A 21860-nucleotide genomic window follows, 5' to 3' on the forward strand; every position below is an offset into this window, starting at 1 on the left:
ATTAGATCTGCCAATTCTTCCATCAAAATCAGCCATTTTTTAAAATTCTCTCCATTTTTAGCACAATAATGCCATAAGCCAATAATCACATATTGCCTGAATTATAGCAATTATGTTTATTATTTTCCTGGATATCCCATAACTTAAACTATAATGTAAAGTTAATATTTAATTACTACAATATAAAGTCAATACTCAGGGTCCAGCAGAAGTATGGTTTGCTTGAGTGTGGTTGGTAGGGTAAGTCAATGTCTCGAATGAGATGGACAGCAATTTGAACATTTCACCTAATATGTCACATGGTGTGCTTGAGTTCATAGTTTTATGTTACAAAGTTATGTGCTTATGATTTCCTAATAAAACAGGGGCATTATTTGTGCCAGACCATGTATTTTATGTTATGTGATAAAGGAGTAAGATAGGGAAAAAAACATTGATCATATTCATAATCTTATTCCACAGATCCCTCACTCACTATAAAGAACCATGCTAGCAATTTTGGGGAGAATCCTCCCTGCCTGAGAGCCTTCAGACTGGGATATTATATGGCCTTTTGTCCTTGCCTTCAGACTTGAACTAACAGATCAGCTTTTCCTCCCCGTCTTTGGACCACGGCCACATCAGCTCTCCTCGGTCCATGACTTCAGACTTCCATGTACCTGCACCATCAGCTCTCCTGGGTCTCCTGCTTGCTGACTCACCTGTGGATTTCAGGACTTACCAACCTTCTGATTCTTGTGAGCCATTTCCTTACAATAAATATCTCCATATGTAAAATCTCTCTGTGTAATAACAATAATACTTTCTTATCATATCTCTATTATCTATCTCCTATTAGTTCTACTTTTCCAGAAACTTTGATTCATATATGCAAAAAGGTGTTTATCTTATTTCTATTAAAAAAAGAAATAAAGAAAAGGTGGTATTGCATGTCTATTCTCCCTTAAGGACTTAAATTAATCATGAAAACTCTGTCTCTAAGTAAAAGACCATAATCTTCTGGGGGAAAATAATCATGCCTCCCATGTCATCACAAGATCCACAAATGATTTTCAAAGATGAGAAATGTATCAATGAGACAATAAAGAAAGTCTATATAAATAATAAAAATAAATTTTAAAGTGAGTACAATTTGTTTATAAAAGTTAAATGAACAGATGTGTATTTATTTGAAGAAAAAAAAGAGGTAACTTGATAGCTGGTGATCGGTAGCGTGTGGTAAAAGCAAGTGTGAAGTAATCGATATTCAGAAAGTCATGGTGTCAAAAGATTAAATTTCAGATAGAAATTCAGTACCCAAATCAGGGAAACTTCAGGATAAAATTACTTTCTTTGAGATTTTGACAAATATAGTTCACTCAAGTGGAATTGGCATATGCCTTGGAAAATAGGATTCTAGGCTAAAAAGTTCATTTGAAAAATACATTGAAATCGCTCATACACATAAATTACTGAATTGTTATAGAAGATGCTACCTCATTATTAATTACACACACATTGATAATACAGTATCATTTCTTAAAATTAGGTTGCTTTTAACATAAATATATATATATATATATTTTACCAAAACAACATGAAAACCCATTCACATATAAACTTTTGGAATGTAGCAGAAGCAGTAATAAGAGAGAAGTTTATATAATCACAGGCCTACCACAAGAAACAAGAAAAATCCCAGGTGAACACCATAACATTACATCATAATGAACTAGCAAAAGAAGAACAGAAATAGCCCAGGGTAAGCAGAAGGATGGAAATAATAACATTAGAGCAGAATTACATGAAATAGAGAACAAAAAGACTATACAAAAAACTAATGAAACATGGGGCTGGTTCTTTAAAAATGTGAGCAAAATTGACAAACCTCTGGGTAGACTCAACAAGAAAAAAGTAGAAAGGATTCAAATAAACAAAAAAGAAATGAAAGAGAAGTTATCACAGACACTACAGAAATGCAAAGGATCACCCAACAATAATAAGAAAAACGATATGCCACCAAATTTAATAGCCTAGAAAAACTGGATAAACTCTCAGAAATATATAACCTTCCTGAGCTGAATCACGGGCAACTGGAGAATCTAAATAGATTAACAGTGAGGAAATGGAAAGTACCACCAAAAACATCCCAAGTAGTAAAATTTCAGGACCAGAGATCTTCACTAGTGAATTCTACCAAACATTCAAAGATTTGATACCTGTCCTTCTTAAACTCTTCCAAAAAATTGAAGAGACAATACTTCCAAACCTATTTTATGAGGCCAACATAACCCTCAACCCAAAATCTGGCAAGGATAACACATACACAAAAAGAAAACTAGAGACCAACATTTCTGATGAATATAGAGGCAAAAATCTTGAAGAAAATACTAGTAAATCAAATACAATAATAAATTAAAAACAATGCATCACGATTGAGTGAGGCTCTCCAGGGAAATAAAGGTGGCTTAACATTCTCATATTGACCAATGTAACACACCACATTAACAAAATAAAGGCTAAAAATCATATGATTATATCAGTAAATGCAGAAAAAGCATGATACAGATAAGACAAAACACGACATCCATTTATGATTAAAACACTCAATAAAATAGGTACAGAAGAAAAGTCTACCTCGACATAATGAAGGTTGTCTATGACAAGCCCTAGGTTAATGTCATAGTCAATGGTGAAAAGCTAAAAGTTCTTCTTCTAAGATCAGGCACAAGATAAGGACGTTCACTGTCACCAGTGTTGTTCCACACAGAGCTGGACGCCCCAGCCTCAGCAGTCAGGCAACAGAAAAAAATAAAAGGCATGCAAATCGAGCATGAAGAAGTAAAATTGTCACTTTCTGCAGATGACATGATCTTTATATAGATATCCCTAAAGATGCCACCAAAAAAATTATTAGGGACAATAAACAAATAGAGGAAAGTTGCAAGATACGAAATCAATGTAGAAAAATCCACTGCATTCTTATATACTAAATTTCAGAAAAATAAATGGAAAAAAATTCCTTTTGCAATTGCATCTAAAAGAATAAAATACCTAGGAATAAACTTAACAAAGTATGTGAAGGGTTTTAAAAGCTGTAAAATGACATTATTTCAAAAGGTTATTAAATAAGTGTTATGTGGGATCTGTGTGTGTATATTTCTTTATAAATATAAGTATATGTATACATATATATATTTAATGTCTTAATATTTTCCATTATTAAAATCTGGACTAAGGAAAGTTAATATACTGTCAAATTCTATTGTAGGAAATTGTTAAAAAACTGTCTTGTTATGGAAGAAAATTTGTACAGGCCAGCTTGGGTCTCAGTTCTAGCAATGTTTTTTTTAACCACAGTCTCTTCCAACCTGATGACTATTTCTAATAACATGTGGGGTATTTTTCTCAAGTTAATTCCTTATATATTCTTGAATCATCAGCACTTAAAAGTCTTACCTCTCTTCACTTTTGTTCCCTGTGTCTTTGCCTTGTAATGTTCTTCATGTGTCTGCTTTAGCGTTGGCGTTAGGGCTCCTTAGAGAAACAAAGCCAAACATTACCCGGCCGAAGGGAGCATTCACTACCAGGAATTTGTCCTGACCTGCTTAGGAATTCAGTGGCAATCTTGAATCTCCCTTTAGACTAACGTCTATAATATACATAACTGTATACTCTTGGGTGTAGCACAAAATCACAACAGGCTTATATCAAAGTCTGTTTAAAAATCAAACAATTCTGAAAGTTTCCTGGGCTAGTCACGACTGAGGTTTCTGCAGAAAAAAAAAGAATGATGGGTATAGTGGGGGGTACATACAGAAAAAAAAAATTTCTGTCTTGTGTCTCTTAACACAGTAAGTAGGACATACATTTTGTAGGCAGCACAAAAGTAACCATTGCACACTTTTCCTTCTCAGCATCTTTGTCCATGACTGTTCTTTTTAAAATGAAACCTTACCTGCGAACAGTCACATAGAGGTTGTAATATGGCAAGGTTTAGGAGGGCATACACAGCATGGTGTTTTCAATGCCTCAAAATTAAAAATAATAACCTTTCTATTAATTAGATTTAGATGACATTTTTATGACTGGCATTTGGTGGTCCGGTCTAAAATTTAAACACGCTATTTTGTCCTATATGCATGCAAAGCCTAGTACGGAGGAAAACAATTAAAGGGAAAAAATAGATATCCCTTGTAGAAATAGTCCTGCCAGGTTGTAATTAATAGAATGACTTGCTCTGTTTCTCATTCTTTATGCTCTTTTTGGCCAGGTTACAGCAGGACACTCAGCTGCTTTTAATGACTTTCATCACTCCCTCTTATTTTCTAGATTAATGTCACATTGAAAGTGTTAATGACATAAAATTTTCAAATAGCTCATGTGCTGTTCATGAAAAAGGCAGTATATTATACTTTATATGCATATTATTTTCCTCCCAGTGGATTAGCGACAACATACTGGTGCTTTGTAATTTCTCAATATAGTTGAGAAAGTTAAAAAGGGGGGAAGGGAAACGCACACTCTCTTGGTGTGAAATTATAGTTACAAAAGTGGTTGCTTTCCACCCACCGCACCCCCAATAACTGCAAAAGGTGTTGTCCAGGTTTGGAAAGAGGGTGTGGTGAATCACAGCTTCTGATCCATGACTGCCAACTTGCTTCTTTAAAATCTGTGATATGCTTTTCAAGTTATGAGGACCCACAGATTATAGTGAACACCAGGACATGAAATGTCTAGGGTTCCATTCTTAACCAGCATCAGATTTTTCTACCCTGAGTTTCATGAGTCATTTCTCCAAGGACAAATTGTAGAAGAAATATTCAATTAAATAATGTTCTAATTGTTTTAAATGACAGTTTTACTTGTTTAAATAAAGCATATTTATGAACAAGAAATAATACCAGTTGTGAATATGCTTTTCCCATTCTGTTCCTTAGACTCTCTCATAGTACAAGAGACATTGATATATTTGGCATATTTTAGATAATAAAGACTTTTTGAAGGAAGTGCAATAAATTAAAGAAGGTGGCAATGTAGAATCCACACAGTCGAGTCTTAAAGAACAACAGGGATGACTTCACAAGCAGACTCTAGAGCATTATTTGTCAGTTTGGTTGTAACTCATGATATAGCTCAGCCTTAAGAGCCCATTATCTCGGTGTTTCTTTAGCAGCGTTGAATTGTCCACCAGTGTGTTAAGTCAGTTTCCCTAGAAGCAGTGTCTGAGCTGGTGTTTTCTGTGAGTTCCATAGCACAGAGAGTTTCTCAGGAGAAGAGGACTCAGGGTAGCTGGGCAGGGCAGGAAAAGAGACTAAGTGAGGATGTGGTCTGTGCCAGAGACTGGCTCAGCCTCACGCTGCAGGGCACTGGGCAGCATGGTTTGCACCAAGGAGGCAAGGCACTAGACTTCTGCACACAAACCTCCCAAAGTTTCTGGCCTTGAACCTGGGTGGCATTAGGCCATTCCCCTTGAAGGAAGCTAATAGGTCCATGTTCCATAGAAAAGGTCAATTTTTCCATAGAAGAGAATTTGGCAGCCACGATTCACAGCAGCTGAAGGATAAGCACACTGTCCTGGGGAAAGAAATACAATTAGTTTAAATCGCCTGGGTTCCAGAGAGGTCAGCGAGGGTGCGAAGTGTATCCTTGATAGAATAGATCACTGACCGTGGCCAATGTGCTGATTGATGCAGTGATCAATTGGCTTTGGGTCAAGAGTTCACCTTTGATATCCAGTAGACAGGTAAAATTTAGCATGCCCCAAAGAGAATTTTGATGGCAACCCTCCAAATATTCCTGTTTTCCTAATCTGAGAAAATTACATATTATGCTTTCAGATGCACAGAGCAAACACCTAGAAAACATACTTTTCTCTCCTAGTACCTTATTTAGACCACCAATTAAGCCTTGCCTAGTTTTGTTCATATTATTGTGAAGTCACTGCCTCTAACCTTCTCCCAATCCACAGTATTTAATGTCTGAAAAAAACGGCCTTGATAATCTTGTATATCTTACTATAATAAAAGTTAAACACGTGAGACACACAATAAGCATTTATTTAATTAACAAATGTAGTTTAGGGAACCTCTCAAAGATTAATCCCTTTAATTCATTTTTATAAATATGCTCACAAATGTCTATTTGTATGACAAACTAAAGGGAATAACAGCAGAAAATGCTGCTTTACATTTCCTTTACCCTCTCTGTAACAAGTCTTGTTTCATCACACCAAAAAAGTAGTGTAAATATTCCCACTAGTGCTTAACTCTTGGTCTGTGATCATTTAATTATATAGATTCTGAAAGCACTTTGTAGTTCTTAACTCAGCTTCCTTCACTAATCAGGGAGCAATTTTCAACTTGAGACATCCCACAGGATTGGAAGAAAATAACCAAAGGAGAATTCATTAACAATCTATAACATTATGCTATGAAAACAAAAAGCAGGTTTTTATGTCTCTGTGTAAAGTACATTAACAATTCAATTTAAGTTTTGCATTTGGTCCCTAAGCAAGAAATATGATTCACACAGGGATGCTCTCTTTCAGAAAACATATTCTAATCTTCATACCAGGAAGTCATCCCTCATCTTAATGTTGACACTTTTGATGCATTAACACATAGAACATGGAGCTTAGATTTCCTGCCAATCTCCTATTATGTCACTTAGTCTTCTCAGGAGATACCTGTCTGGAAAATATAGGCAAGGAAGAAAAATGACAACTTCAAAGAGAGATGCGTGTTTGTTGTATTTTCAGCCTAAGACAGATACTAGATATATTGACAATAATTGAATAACATAAACCATACTTCCTCCCAATGAACAGCACAAAGAAAAACAACACAAAATTAAGAAAGGAAAATGTTTTGAACACTCATATTTTAATTACAAACTTATAAAGGTAAAACAACCTTTGCAGTACTTTCTGTGAAGTCATAGTGTTAAAAAATGTTATAAATGAAATTAAGTTGCTTGAGCAGCAGGAAATTCAATTCTAGGCAGAAACTGTCAGGCTGATCTCATCCATCTTTCCTAAGGACATCAATCACTGTTTCTTCCCTGCCTTCAGTATTACTTTCCTTAATTCTAGTTGTTTGTGCTGGCATCATTAGCTAAATTCCATTGCTTCTGCTTTACTTCTGCATTACTCCACAATATTTCAAAAGCTTCTGTAAGGCCAGAAAAAATATACTGCATTGTGCATATTTGTGCAATAAACAGTCTTGGGATGGTTAAAATAAAAGTCCTGTAACACTCAGAGAACAAATCTCACTTGTCCTTGAATGCGAGATGCTTATTAATGGGTATAAAAATTGATAATATAAATATATCACAAATATCATATTTTATACTTTTATAAAAATCAATTGTACTTTTTCTCATGGATTTAATTTCTAAACTTAGAAATATAAGTACATATATGTATATGTATTCATATCTCCATTTACCATTATGTAACTTTTGACCTAAAATTTAATTTTTAAATATAAAAAAATTTTAACCGAGATAACTTGACCACTAATGATTTTAATTATTACTTTTCCAATAATTTCTATTTTAGTTTCCTAAGTAAAACAAATTTACTCACACAATCCTATTCCTAAAATACCAATTCAAAATGTATTTTTAATACAATGATTACCTACAGCTGTTTTGTCACACCAAGTCTGTGAGCACCGTGATAATTCTTTCAACTCTCAGTGCCATCCCTAGTCCACTTTTGGATTTCATAATAATAATCCTTGTAAAGTCTGTCTGGGTTTCCAATGGCTTAAAATAAACCCCCTTGGACTTGCAATATTCCAACATACTAGAATGATCTTTCGTTATACGAATCACACATATATTAAACAGCAAAAAATAAGAAATCAAAGAAAAGCAATGAGTACAGATAACTATATTTATTCATAAAGAATCTCCACCAGAATAAAAAGGGCAAAAAAATTTAAATAGTGTCCCTAATAATAATGAACTTACGGGTTATAGTACTTTAATTTTTATCTGGCTCCTATAAGTTATACAGCACTCAAATTTGCATTTTTCTGAATACACAAGTGACATAGACAGAAAATTGTCATTAGAATGTGTTGTCAGTAACACCATTAGAAGAGAAAGTTTTCAGTAATAGCGTTTCTGTAGGTCGTTAGCTAAACATTAATAAGAAAGAAAGGAAAGGGAATTAGGGAGGTTTTTTTTTTTAATTTGTTATTGTTATTCAATTAAAGTTGTGTGCCTTTTCTCCCCATCCCTCCACCCCACCCCAGCTGAACCCCTCTCCCTCCCCTACCTCCACCCTCCCCCTTGATTTTGTCCATGTGTCCTTCATAGTAGTTCCTGTAATCCCCTCTCCTCACTGTCCCCTCCCCACTCCCCCCTGACCATTGTTAGATTGTTCTTAACTTCAATGTCTCTGGTTATATTTTGTTTCCTTTTTTCTTCTATTTATTATGTTCCAGTTAAAGGTGAGATCATATGGTATTTGTCCCTCACCGTCTGGCTTATTTCACTTAGCATAATGCTCTCCAGTCGCATCCATGCTGTTGCAAAGGGTATAAGCTCCTTCTTTCTCTCTGCTGCATAGAATTCCATGGTGTAAATATACCATAGTTTTTGGATCCACTGGTTTGCTGATGGGCACTTAGGTTGCTTCCAGTACTTGGCTATTGTAAATTGTGCTGCCAGTTAGAGTGGCCAACATAAACAAATCAACAAACAAATGTTGGAGAGGATGTGGAGAAAAGGGAACCCTAGTGCACTGTTGGTGGGAATGCAGACTGGTGAGGCCACTGTGGAAAACAGTATGGAATTTCCTCAGAAAACTAAAAATGGAACTGCCCTTTGACCCAGCAATTCCGCTGCTGGGATTATACCCTAAGAACCCTGAAACACCAATCCAAAAGAACCTATGCACCCCAATGTTCATAGGAATCAGGGAGCTTAATAAAGTGGGGGCATGAGCTTGTTTGCCTCACCAGGAAGCAACAGCATCACACCACAGGGGATCACAGCGCTGCTCCACAGAGGGGATGAACCCTCCCCCTTCCCCTCTTTACCATAAAGGCCTGTCAGTCTAACTAAGGGTTGGACCCATTATAAAGCTCATCTGAGCTTGAGAAGTTGATTAGCTATTTTGAAAAAGCTTTTGGTCTTTTCCAAGCCTGAGATATTTAATGCTAATGCTAGAGGAACAAAGAAGCCCTGCTCTCTGTCCCTTGCAGACTAGAACACACCTGTTCATTTGTGTGTCCTGTCTCACCTGGGACCACGGGATCACCTGTGTCTAGCAGCTCCTGGCACCTTCAGAAAAATGGCTGGAGCTCAAAAGGACTAAGCTTCAATATGAAGCAGAAACTCTGGACACTAGCTTTTCTTTTGGCCTCCCTGAACCCAAGGTTGGATTTTTTCCATGGGAGATGAAGGGGTACAGGAGATTGGAAACCCAGGGACAGATTTCCAATTCAATAAACCTTGTCACATCCTAATCTCCTGTGTGTGGGTCCTTGAAATGCTTTCCATGTGATCCCGTGCAAGAGCCTTATTTCTACTGACATCAATGCTCAAGTAAAAGACTGTGAAGTTATCAGCTAAGATATACTAGAATACTGATTTCCGTGGTTTACTTCTATGTTCTTCTTTCTTCTCATTCTGTATATTTGCTACAATATCCCTATATCTGTTGAGGTTTCATTCCCTGGGCACATGATAAAAATGCCTTAATATTGGTCTTTAGATCTGCTATTTTTATTCACATTTGAATTATGCAAAGCCTAAGTTCATTTGAACATAATCACTTATGTGTTCTGCCATGGTGAGTGTCTACTAAAAATACCCAAGTATTTTGATTTTATTATACTTTAAAATCCTAAGGTTTATCATTTCAAACTTTTTTGACTTCCATTCTTCATAAACTCCATAACTGATATTACTTCTCAGTATCTGCAAATAAATGAAACAATTTGGTACTGATTTTGCTTACCTGGATTCAGTGTTCTTTAACTTGGCATGTACAAAACTGAACCAATGTTTCTGTCTCCCAAAAAATTGGTTTGTGTTTCTCTTTCTCACCCCATAGAGTTATTTTCTATTCATTTAGATGTCTGTGCGAATAACTTCAAAGACATCCTTAATTCCTCCACTATGATAAGCCACATTCAATTAACTCAAAATCCAGATAATTTTACTCTCCAAATATCTGTGAAATGTCTATTTTATTCCATCCTTATTGCCACTGCAATATCAAACCATTATTGCTTTCTTACATTATTAACATATACTCTTAAATAGTTTCCGGTCTTTCATGTTCACCCATCCTTGTTTTACACTGTAGTTATAATGGCCCTTCTAAGATGCATTCATAACTCCCAATTTCTCTTAATTTTACTGTAAACTCCATTACAGAATTTTTAATGTCTTAGAGCATGGTTCCTTTCAATCAGTACTTTTGTCTGGACACATCCTTACTCAAACCCCATGGTCAAGATATAAAGAACATCTTCCAGATTTTTAATCATAACACATTTTTATTATTACATCTGAGATTTCACATACACTTGTATTTATGTAATATGCTCTCTTATCTCTCTTTTTGCATGTCAAACAACTGCCATCTCCTTGTTGTTCCAGCCCTGGATTCATGTGTAGTTTTCTAAATCTGGTCTCTTCATGCACATAAAACACTGTATTTATCATATGAAAAATCCTACAGATGTCCTGTCATTTTCTGACTACTTCTATACTTCTCTCCCTTCTCTTTAACTCATCCTGTGATCGTGGTTCTGTATGTCCTGGCTAACAGTATGTCTGCAGTATCTAGCTTAAATCCTGATATACTTCAGAGAGTTAAAATATATTATTTAAAAATAAATATGTTCTAAAATATTTAAAATTAAATATATCTTAAAGAAAAATCTATATCAAATATGTATATACCTACATGCATATAGATATAAAAACTGCTTGATTGTAATCTAAAGATAAAAGTATTTTTCTAGCCTAGAAATCAATACAGAGAAAAGCAATTTCTTTTATTTTGCTACAATTTGTCAAAAATAACTTCCATTTTATTCATTGAAAATATTGCATAGCAGCTACCAATCAAGTCATTACAATAAAAATCATAGTAATCACTAAAATATTTAAAATAGCTCCCACAAAATTTATTGCTAGTACTGCTTAATCATCTTAGAAATGCAATTTCAAGGTTCTACTTTTGTTTATATATATTTTTTTCCCACTTAACATATATCATTTATACTGGAAGAGAAAAGTTTTTATGCACAAGAGTTAAGTTTAATACATTGTTTACCTGCATCTATCCTTCAGTTACAACTGTAGAAATTGTTTTTGTATTAATTTTTGGAAAATGAAATAGGTGATAAAATAACAATTTTAAAGCAATGTGAATAATTGTATTTTGATGGGATCACACCAATCATTTTTTCTGAAGTTAAATCATTTTACCTATAAAATATTACTTTAAGAATAATAAAAACTTGTTAATGGTTTTGGTCAGCTATTTAATTAAAATAGTTATGCTAAAACCATTATGTTCCCTGAAGCTTACAATACACTGCAGTCGATTTAAAATAAAAGTATAAGTTTACTCTGACACTGAAAGTTCAAATCTTATATACACAATCAGGTTTGAGATTAATAAAATCAGTAAGTGGAAGTGGGCTATAGTCTGTAATTGAGAAAAACTCTCACATATATTGTTATTTCAACATAGCAGTTCTTTCCAGTTAAAACAGCATAACTCTAATAAAAGTACCTTGAAAGTGTATATACACAAAAAACAGAAAACTTTATTTTTCTATTAGTGTTTCAATAACAAACATTATTTTTTGATTATTAAATGAATGACTTCTTAGAGATAAAAAAGCAGGACCCCCTCATTTATCTGTTGCTATTGCTATTGTAGGAGAGAAAATGCAATTTAAATAGGTTCATCTGTCCAAATTCTCATCCTAAAAGAGATATAATCTGTTCAGATAGCCAAGAAAATCATAAACAGGTGCATTTATATTCATTATATAAACACATATACAATAAAACACATCAATATTAATTTATTATTTTTTCAACTAATTCTTTCCTATTATGACTAAATTGTTAAGTTCACTCAAGTGAACTAGGCAAATTAAGAGTGGCAGAGAATTAAACTTTGTTACAAGATATCACTTTTTTTTTAATTGGAATGCAGGTTTGGAAGGGTGTTCTGGGAAGAAAAAAAGTGTTGGGTATGAAGGAAGCCAGACAGAGAAATGGTAAAGGCTTTGCTATCCATCTTTCATTCAACAAATATTCCTGAGTACCTACAGTATACCAGGTAGTCTGGATCCTGGAATGAATCAATGATAAAGCACAACCCTACCCATAAGCCACTGTGGGACAGTGATTGCACATGTGAATCAATTCTGAGCACAAAACCCAAGGGAGGCAAACACTTTGTAAGACCAGAGAGCAGCCCTAGTAAATGAGATGTGAGGGAAATCAGGGCTCCTGATGGAGCACAGACAGAGAGGGGTAAGTAAATACCAGGAGGCAGATTAAGGAATCCAAGGGATTCTTATAAGAATAGAGAACAGAGTAATTATACTGAACTTACTAGAATTTCAAAGGTCAAGTTTCATCAGTTGATATATGCTTATAATTTCAGTATGTTTACCAGAATATATTTAAAAGTAATAATCTAATGTTGAAACATATTCATATAGAAAAAGCTATTGAACTTTTTTATATTAGAAACAATTTCAAATTATCAGAAGGGGCCAAGTGTGACTCACATTTCTTTCAATAATGATATGTTTATTGATTTTTAAAATCCACGCTCTGATATGTTTCTCAAGATTTCATGTAACTGTACGGATGTGCACAAGTCAACACTGGAAGTTTCAAGAACGCTAAGGAACATGAAAGTCAAATTCAATAAGATCAACTTTGCAAGTGGTAGTACACACAGCTAATATTGATTTCATGCTTACAATGTGCTAAGATCTACGTGAAATGCTCTCTGAAGGTTCAGCTCATTCAATTCTCATCACATTCTTGTTTAGTAATTATCATAATTATCCTCATTTACAAATACAAGTGTGAGAGACTTGTTCTAAAAGAGTGTGCATGCTGTACCCTGTCTATAACAGATTCTTATCACTATTTCAGGCGTTTGAGGTAGATAGAAAGGAGAGAATTATGTAGAGAAGATTCATTCTGAGACAGTGGAAAGTATGCCTCAGTGCATCAAAAGAGAACTTAATAATTTTCTACATGCTTATCCCACACATACAAATAAATCTAAATTATAGTTTGCATAGTTCTTCACTCACAACAGGACTGAATCAACTCTGCTGAAATGGAGAGGAACAATGGGTGGTCTAATCCAAGTTATTCACGGCATGTACACAGGAGACTTTTCAGGGTCCTGGGGGATACTGTAAAAAGACACAGATATCAAAGTCCATAGATTATTCATTTTGTAGTCAAAGATACAAAGATACCACAGGAAAGCAACTGTAAATGACATTCTAGAATTACCAAAATGGTATTAAGAAAAAAAATCTGAAAAAAGACATTTTACTTATGACCCACAATTTAAATATTATAAAGCAGACATGCTAAATCCACATATTGATTTATAATACAATTACCTCTTGAATTGTCAACTCTTGGTAACATGTTCTAAGGTGAGTAGAAGGATTTATTATTTTTCAAGTTAATATAAAGATTGTTCATTGTTTCTCTCCACAATTAGGTAATATGATAAAAAGACAGTTTTATATAAATTAAATTATATTTAGTTAGTAAATAATTTTATTGTTATTTGGAGTGAAATTCCTTGTTGCAAAAATGCTAAATTTTATATATTTATAATATTTATTTTTCTGTTTAGAAACAACATAAAATGAGAAAAATGTAAAGAAAAAAAGTTTTAATAAACCATAAAGTCACTACTTTCAAAACATATATATCTCTTCTCCTATTCTGAAATATGTTCCATATCCACTTTAAATTTTTAGTGTGAAATCAGGAGATATTCTTCAATGATTACAAGAATTGGTTTACTGTAAGGATATGCTGTAGGTTTGCTTCAGTTCTCCAGGAATCTTCACTATTTATCAGGTCTACTTCTGATTCATTGCTTAAAAGTTATATCAGTGTGACTGACAAATTATAGAATGTTCTTTTTTTGAATTCTTTTTTTCTTTTTTTAAATTGTTATTGTTTTCAATTACAGTTGTCTGCCTTTTCTCCCCATCCCTCCACCCCACCCCAGCTGAACCCCTCTCCCTCCCCTGCCTCCACACTCCCCCTTGATTTTGTCCATGTGTCCTTTATAGTAGTTCCCGTAATCCCCTCTCCTCACTGTCCCCTCCCCACTCCCCCCTGACCATTGTTAGATTGTTCTTAACTTCAATGTCTCTGGTTATATTTTGTTTGCTTTTTTCTTCTATTGATTATGTTCCAGTTAAAGGTGAGATCATATGGTATTTGTCCCTCACCGTCTGGCTTATTTTACTTAACATAATGCTCTCCAGATCCATCCATGCTGTTGCAAAGGATAGGAGCTCCTTCTTTCTCTCTGCTGCATAGAATTCCATTGTGCAAATGTACCATAGTTTTCTGATCCACTCATTTGCTGATGGGCACTTAGGTTGCTTCCAGTACAGCTATGTGCAAAAAAATGAAACTCGATCACGAACTTACACCATACACAAAAATAAATTCAAGGTGGATAAAAGACTTAAATATAAGTCATAACATCATAAAAGTCCTAGAGGAAAACATTGGCAGGAAAATCTCGGACATTCCACGCAGCAACATCCTCACAGACACATCCCCTAAAGTAAGGGACATAAAGGAAAGAATAAACAAATGGGACCTCATCAAAATAAAAAGCTTCTGCATTGCTAAAGAAAACAGCATTAAAAGAGAAAGAGAACCAACACTATGGGAAAACATATTTGCCAATGATACCTCAGACAAGGGCCTGATCTCCAAAATATATAAAGAACTCACACGACTCCACTCCAGGAAGACAAACAACCCAATTAAAAAATGGGCAAAGAACTTGAACAGACACTTCTCCAAGGAAGACATACAGAGGGCCCAGAGACACATGAAAAGATGCTCAGCATCACTAGCCATCAGAGAGTTGCAAATTAAAACCACAATGAGGTACCATGTCACATATGGAAAGTTCTTTTTTAAGGTTTGAATTAATATTGTCTTAAAAATGTTTCAGCCACTGACAGTTTTTCAGGGAACAACATGTGGGTGAATTTTGTGTGACGCTGTCAGAGTCATTTAACACCAAGGCTTCTTAAGATGATTGCCAGGCAGCAAGTTCCCACAACGTGGAAGATCTGAGGTTGGTCTTAATTACCCACGTTCCAGTCATCCTCAAGTCATAACACTGTCAGTATGTGAAAAGACCATGGGAGTGCTATGCAATGGTCAGGCAGACAAGGCATTGTTTGCTCTCTGAACTGCAACACTGAGAGAGGGAGAGGTAGGGAGGGAGGGGGGAGAGAGAGCACACTAAAGCATTTTAGATGTGATGCAGTTTATTTCCAATGGTATTACCTTGTTGGCAGGAATCTAAATTTTGAAGAAAAAGTATTTTGCAAAACATAATACAGAACTATTGCTTTACTGTAAAAATGAAAAACTATTATAATTTATATTTATGTCATACAGACATTGAATTGACATTTACACATCCTTGCAGAAGACGAAATTTGGTAATTCATTATGTTTTTAAGAATTTCTATTTAAAAAGTGTGCTAATTTCTTCACAAACTTTCATATATTTTTATCTTCTCTTTATCCACCTTTATCCCCAAAGAGATCTCATAATAAATAACTATTTAGTGCAGAATACATGAACAGCCTACTGTTATTTTTCATATGGAAGAACTGCTCCTGAACTTGTAGTTCCAAAGTAATGTTTTCTTCAAAGCATTCTGTGCATGACTTTTATTTACCCAATTGTTTTAAATATCCCATCTTTGCATTCTTTCTCGCTTGTGAACAAAAGCCCCAGGCTCCCTCTGTGTTCAAGATATGAGGCTATTTCATTTCTCTACAGCAATGTCTTACTGTTTTGTTCTTAAACTTTTCTTAATATTCTGCAAAATGAAGTGTTTTCTGTTCAAGTTCTTCAAATTTAAGAAATGGTAAAAGCATTTGGAAAAGAGCTTTTACTGAACTTGTTTTTCAATTTGGTAGAGGTGCTACCTTGACCATAAGTAATTGCCAACAATATCCTTTGAAGTCAAATTGCTTTCACTTTCAGGTTTTAGTCACATCAGAGCATCTAGGAAATAAACACCTGTTGCTCATTGAAATGTCTGTATTTTTTTAACTTGAAGAACTTACTTGAAACATTTAATTCCCCATAGAAACAAAAGAGTGTATTGATGAGTAACTACAGCTTTTATTTGATGAACGTAAGGGAAGCCTGAGTTTGTTTCTTTGTATATAGTTAATACTCAGGACATGTACGAGAAGAGATTGGTAAGACATAATGCCATCCTCATTTGCTTTCATTTAAAAGTATTTTTAATTTCTCTAAATAACTTTAGTAATTGTTCTTCAAAACCAAAACCACAGCTTTATAGCTTGCCAGTTAGTTGATTTCCAATGTTTCTGGCCTCATCTTCAATGAGAATAGAGTTAGTAATTGAATAGCCAGATTGGCTTGTTTCAAACTACCTATAAAGACAAAAAAATTCAAATAAATAAAAAGATGTTATAACAACAACAAGGTCACCTATTGCAGAACAGTGTGATGAACACAAATTGCAAAGTGTTAGGGAGTGAGAAAAGGGAACAAGTGTTTGTGGGAGATAGGGAATTCTTTTTTTTTCTATTCTTTGTTCCAATGTAATAAACTGGTACTTGAAGTCTGGAAATCCGAGTTCTATTCTGCATCCATTTATTTGCTAATATTTTTGTTTGATAACTTACTAAACTATTTTGGCTCCATTTTCTATCTGAATAACAAAAAAATAGCCGTGTCTATCTAAAACAATCTTCAAAAGGCTAAAACTTGATTGTAAATGTGAAAGTAATTACATAATGATTTGTTCTGCACAAATTCAGCCTATAATTAACACAGATTTTTATGTAGTGCCGTGAATAGTCCCAATACTCACTGTCCAGAGAAGACATCTATAAAATTACCTGAAACACAACAGAGACATTAGAATAGATTAATTAAGAGATGATTTAGCTTGTAGTCACATATATTTCCTTAACAATGTTTAAGTACTACGTTCCACATTTCGCTCTTTATAACAGTAACATTTTTACCTACCTCTTGAGAATTCACATAAAAAGAGATGGCTTATTTATTTGGCTTTGTATTTTAGTGATTATTAAATTTCCTGGCATGAATGAATTCTGGATGCCTGTTTATTATATGCATGAAACACGAACAGCTTTTCTCTAAATAAGTTATAAGCAGATTTCTCACGTCAAAATGCTGAAATGAGTAAAACACTAGAAGAACTTTTGAACTTTTTAGTAGTAAAATTTGTACAAGTATGCTAAGCAACATGGGCTAATAAAATAACTCTACTGTGATCTAAATCTCAATGGTTCTTAATAGAAAGATAATTTTCCAATAAAAACTGTGACACATCATTCAGCTAGTAACAAGTATGCAATTTTTCTGTGACAGAACACACATATGAAAAAAGTGAAAAGAAGTTCCTAATGTTATGCTCTTAAATTTTGTTAATAGTAAAGGAAATATCAACAGACAGGGCATAAAAAATTAATAGATTGGAAATATTTTATACAGATATATAAATGTAAATTGTTTAGTATAGATAATTATACACAGAAACATTAGTTTAGTATAACTGAGGTTCTTCAAATCCCTTTAAGCAACACAAATTCAAATAAGAAGACACATCTGAGTTACTGTGAACAGTCTGGCATGGCAGTCAGTATTAAGGGGAGGGCATACCGGGAAGGTACAAATGAGTATTTGTTAGCAGCACAATAAAGAGAGAGAGTAGTAGCCTTAAGAATCGTCAGGACTAATACTATAATGACTGAGGGGCTATCAGTGTTTCAGAAAAAAAGAAAAACAGAGAGAGTCAAGAAAAGGAAAAAACACTCAGACTTTTTAACAAGTCAGTAGTAGACCTTAATTTATTTAAAAGTGTGGAGAAAGAAACATTCATCCATAATACAATGAGCCCATATTATAAATTTGTGCCCATTCAGAAATACCAATTCTGGATTTTAATGTCTTTGGCAGCAGGGACAGTTTTTGGAGCATATAGGTTAGCAAGAGAATGGAAGATAAGAACAGACTTTTGGAAATCACGTATACAGATGTGACATACATACATACATAAAAACATGCATACATACATAAATCCACGAAGAAAGTGCAGTTAAAATCATTTTGAAAATTGTAAAATGTAGGCACTACCATAGAAGCCACGGCAGAAGAAGTTCTAAGATTGATCAGGGAGCAGAACTTACCATTTTAAATGGGAGGTCAAAAGGACACGGGATGTTGAACACGGGGATAAGTAAGGAGAGGAGCAGTGGATAATAGGTGAGTGGGGAGTGAGGAAGCAGGCTTGCTGGATGGAGACTTTTTTTGTAAGTTTTGTGAGGAGTTTGAAGTTATTAGTTGAGTTTAAACCAGAGTTTCAAAGACTAGAACAGAAAACAATTTCATACAAACGTTCAATATGGTAGCATCTAAGGAAAATAGGCAGCTCAAAGATGCAAACTTGAAGACACTCAGAAAGGGATAAGCAAGGAAATATGGGATCAAAGTTAAAATGGTAAGTACTCCATAATGTGATCTTGTAATACAAAGAAGAGCTAAGTCCAAGTAACTAGTCTAGCAACAAATATTTATAGAACTGTGCTTCATTTTAAATTGTATTCACTTTGTAATGTCACACAAAATATAGGTAATAGACACACATGACTCCCTTACATGGCAGTGCGGGAAATATAAGGGAAGATATATGTTCTTCATTGGTTGAAACATATAGAAATGGTTGAGCTTACTCTTTGTCTAAAACAGAACTTTGGAAACCTAAAATGAGGGGAGGAACAAAATGTTCCATGACTCTTATTATGTAATAAGTCAATGTGTCTGGATAAGTTAATAGGTTAAATTTGCATAGAATACTTGCTTGTTTTTTTTAATTGTGACTTGCACAACTTACTGATCATTAGCATACTACATAATACCCCATTAAAATAATTCTCAGTTGAGACATGTAATTTAAATTACATCTATAGATGCACTCTTGCCAACTCTAAAACAAATTTCCTATGAACGTACCCAAAGTCATGGAAAAAAGGACTCTCTTAATTGATCTTATGCATTCGTATAATCTGAACAGTGTGTAAGTAGCAATAAAAGTCACAGTAGCCCTTAGGACTCACACATGACAAGCAGCCTATGGTAAGCAGTAAAGATTCAAGGATAACAATGTGAATCAGATGTCTAAGTATACTGTTCACAGTGAGAGAGCAATAGCATAAAACCTACTTTTATCGGTACATGCAAAAATAGTTTCTGATAATAAAATTGTCACTGTATGATATTGCAAGAAATACTTCAACTTGCTGCTCCTAGAGGAATTCATAGCAATCTAAGTAGCAGCTTTGTTCTCTGTGGATTTCAAAATGCAAATTGATATGTTCATTTTTCTGGTTTAGAGAAACATAATATGTCCCTACTGCCCCATGAGATTCTTCAGATTTCCTTGACTGAAGGCAAAGCACTTATTAATACTTATGAATAAATGTCCCCAGGATCGTACTGAAAGCATAAAAGCTCACTAGGATCCTTTGACTAATTTCAAATGATCCAGATTAAATATTTTAAAATACATTTAAACCAACCAAAATTATTATTATGCCTTAGGTTCCATGTTTCTATGGATTATAAAACCAAGAAACAAAAGTTGTATCCTAAGCACTTGATTTAAAAGTGCTTATATTAAAATTATACTCACTATCAAAGGCAATACATATCATACAGTATTTGAGATACAGGTAGAAAATGTTTTATAGATGCAGGAAGTCAATAAAAACTATTTTTTTGTATCATAGTCAAACCGACAAGCTGTCAACCAGAATGATACTACCTAACATATATATATACACCATATATATATATGGTGTAATGACTGTAGGTCATACACCAGGCAAGGATGCTACAAATAGTAACTATAAACATCACTTTTTTTCCTCCAAGGAAGCAGATTGGCAAGAGAATAATAGTACAGTAAAATACAATAAGTTCTACAGTCTTAATAAGTCCGGTAGTGGGGTGGTAGTAAACACGGTGCCTGAAGTTAGTTGAACAGGGGAGGATTTAGCAATGGGCAGGTATCCGAAGGGCTTCTGTGGAAGAAACAGGTTCGCTCTGCTAGACATTTGTCAGCACTTCCCCCGGGGATGAACGTGAAGGATGAAGGCATGAGTGCACACAGAACCATGAGAAAACTACAGCTCCTTACAGTTCACCTGAAAATGGAGACAAGAGGAATGACAGGTGAATTCATAACATGAATTCTTTTTGTAACATACTAAGAAGTTAGAACTATTTTGTTCACTTGCAAGTGATGAGAAGCCATTTTAATGTTTAAGGTAATTTCAAGGTATTCCTCTTAGAGAGATTCTTCTGACAGGCGAGTTAATGCAGGCAGAGACAAGGAGACCAAAAGAGGGGGGAGGGAAATACACGTGGAGGAGCATGGAGATGAGGGGGTGGAAACAGAACTGGCTACAGTGTAAATGTGCCTTCCTGTAGTTATTCATTTGATGTCATAGTTAAAAAACCAGAAACCTATGTGTGTGCCCCAGCTTCAGACTTTGGTGAGTGTATGGCTACTGTGAAAATTAAAAAGTGTAGGAGTAATAGAAGGCAGAAGCCCTTATGGGAAAAGATGGGCTATATAATGAGTATTTAAAGTTATATTGATATTAAGGTATTGCCAAGAAATTAAAGATTTTGATATCCATCTAGTCCTTGAATAGTCATACATTCTAACCACAGTAAAGAATTTCAGGGTTATGCAGTTTGTGGGTCTCAGAACAGTTGGTGTTAGGGGTACAGCATGGACTGGGCCACCAGGGGGCTTCGAATGGTAGAAGTTGAATCAAACAGCTTTAATACTAGAAACAAAGGAACTAGAAGTCAGTACAGAGTCTTCAGAACTACACTATTCGACAAGTGAAGATAACTCTAGTTGCACCAAAACCTGGACAACTGCAAGAGAAAACTAATGAGGCAGTCGTCTGCTAGTTGTCCCTGCTGCAACACCTGGTCACCTCTCCTACAATGAGAGACCCTTTAGTTGAGGACATGGCAATCTGGGCACAACAAATTTTCCCAGGGTCCCCTACAGCTGGATGTAGCCTTGAAACTAGGTCCCCGAGGATGGGACATGAGCGGAAGTGATATATACACTTTCCAGGCCAAGCTGAACGAGATGTGGACACTGAAGTGGGAGTCAAAGTGGTAATTTTAAACACAGGATCTCCTTCCCAATTTGATGATGACAAAGCAACCACTCAGAGCTTTGGTCCTTAACGGCATAGAGATGTCAAACACTAACTGCTGACACCACACAGTGAGTGAGAGGGAAATGTGCTTCTAGTGTCATAAGACATCTTTGTTTTGTCTTGTTATCACAACAAATGCATAAGAAAATATTCTGAGGTCAGTCTAAAAATGTATAGTACAGATAATGCCTAATTATTGTTATTCACTTAAAAATTTAAAAGAAAACTAAGAGGAGCATGTTGGATTAAGTTTTAGCAAACACCCAATGTCGATGTTTACAATGAGGAAGATAAAGGAAGCGAGGACACTTAGCAAAGCC

Source organism: Desmodus rotundus, chromosome 1 (genome assembly GCF_022682495.2).
Source record: "Desmodus rotundus isolate HL8 chromosome 1, HLdesRot8A.1, whole genome shotgun sequence".
In the NCBI taxonomy this organism is placed as follows: Eukaryota; Metazoa; Chordata; class Mammalia; order Chiroptera; family Phyllostomidae; genus Desmodus; species Desmodus rotundus.